Source organism: Macaca mulatta, chromosome 6 (genome assembly GCF_049350105.2).
Source record: "Macaca mulatta isolate MMU2019108-1 chromosome 6, T2T-MMU8v2.0, whole genome shotgun sequence".
NCBI lineage: Eukaryota > Metazoa > Chordata > Mammalia > Primates > Cercopithecidae > Macaca > Macaca mulatta.
Window position 1 is genome coordinate 113,888,437 of NC_133411.1, and position 2,056 is coordinate 113,890,492.

A 2,056-nucleotide genomic window follows, 5' to 3' on the forward strand; every position below is an offset into this window, starting at 1 on the left:
GATGAAGTATTTTTTATAATGTAAGTTCTTCCATTTTCCTTATCCAAGGATGCAGTTTAATTTTATTTTTGTTATAATTAATATAACCATAGTAGGTTATATAGTTTGGATATGTGTCCCTTCCTAAATCTCATGTTGAATTTTAATTCCCAGTGTTGGAAGTGGGCCTGGTAGGAGATGATTAGCTCATGGAGGTGGGTTTCTTATTAATGGTTTAGCATCATTATCCCCTTGGGACTGTCCTCCCCATTGTTTGTAAGTTCTTGCAAGATCTTGTTGTTTAAAAATGTGTGGCAGCCGACCCAAGCTAGGGGCCATGTTATTTCCTCTGCACCTGATGGCAGCCAGTGGAGCCAGAGCCTGACATCTCTACCACTTCCACCTTCTGCTCGGCAGGTCCCAATCCTCTTTCTGTTTCATTGCACTCAGATGGGCCAGCCCAGAGGTCTGTGTGGCCATGAGAAATTTCTTGCAATCCTATAATGAGCCTGGCATTGTGATGAAATACTTTCTCCCTGTCATTTGAGTGAATCTTCTCAACAACACTAGGAGATAATGATGATTGAGTTGAACAATTAAGAGTTCTGAAACCAAAGCTCTTGACATTAACAATGGCAGGAAAATCATCACTTTTTAAAGTAATTCTGTTTGGAGATGGTGAAGTTGGGAAGAGTTGTCTTATGAACAGATATGTAACTAGTAAGTTTGATACCCAGTTCTTCCATACAATAGGTGTAGAATTTTTAAGTAAAGATTTGGAAGTGGATGGATATTTTGGTACCATGTAGAATTGGGACACAGCAGGTCAGGAGCGATTCTGAAGCCTGAGGATGCCATTTTACAGAGGTTGTGACTGCTGCCTGCTTACTTTTAGTGTTGATAATTCCAAAGCTTCCAGAACTTGAGTAACTGGAAGAAATAATTCATATATTTTGCTGATGTGGAAGAACCCAAAAGCTTTCCTTTTGTGATTTTGGGTAACAAGACTGACATAGCGAACAGCAGGTGTCTGCAGAAGAAGCCCAAGCCTGGTGTAGGGATGACAGCGACTATCCTTAATTTGAAACAAGTGCAAAAGATGCCACAAATGTGGCAGTAGCATTTGAAAAGGGACTTCAAAAAGTTCTTGCTACCAGGGATAGGTCAGATCACTTGATTCAGACAGTGATGATCTGACTTCATCGAAACCATTGGTCAGTGTTCATCGAAAGCCCAAGCCTAGCTCATCTTAATGTTGATCGTTAAAGACATTGTTGATGCATTCTGAACAACTCACAGGTATACACAAAATCAACATGGGAATGGAGAAGAGAATTAGCATTTGCAGCAGTGTATCATCTATGAATAAAATTAAACTAATGTATATTTCTGCTTCAATAGTTGGTGGGAGAAGGAACACATCCACTCATGGAGGAGTCTATTTACTGAATAATGGCACTTTACATTTATAAATTGCAACAGTTGTTTAATAACATTAATTTAAATATGTAAGTCACATAGCTAATACATGAGATGGTAAAGACTTCAATTACAATTAAAACAAGAAACTTAACTATTCTAGAAATTATGCGTGAATTTTTTCCTGGGAAAATGGAGAACTACTTTTTATATGTGTATCTTTTTATGCAATTATCACTGTATTCTTGGTTCAGGGAAATATATATCCAAAAGCAATAATATTAGATATTAAACATTAAAATCTAATGTATTTGGAAAAAAAAGTGTGGCACCTCCTCTCTCTATCTTTTTCCTGCTTTCACTATGTGATGTACCTCCTCTCCCTTTACATTCTGCCATGAGTGTAAGCTTCCTGAGGTCTCCCCAGAAGCAGATGCCCCTATGTTTTCTGTACAGCCTGCAGAACTGTAAGCCAATTAAACTTCTTTCCTTTATAAATTTCCAAGTCTTAATATTCTTTATAGCATTGCAAGAATGGTCTAATACAATAGGTATTATGTACAATTCTAAGTTGATCAATATATTCAACATGTTTTCCTCTGTTTTACAATTGACATATCAATTGATATATATCATAGAGAGAAGTTTTTCCAGATCT

At 37.0% G+C, this 2,056-nt stretch overlaps 1 pseudogene; it reads left to right on the plus strand.

Moving 5' to 3' along the window:
- Positions 1-611: 611 nt before the first annotated feature.
- LOC100426203 (ras-related protein Rab-9A-like) lies at positions 612-1,232 on the plus strand (annotated as a pseudogene).
- Positions 1,233-2,056: the final 824 nt, after the last annotated feature.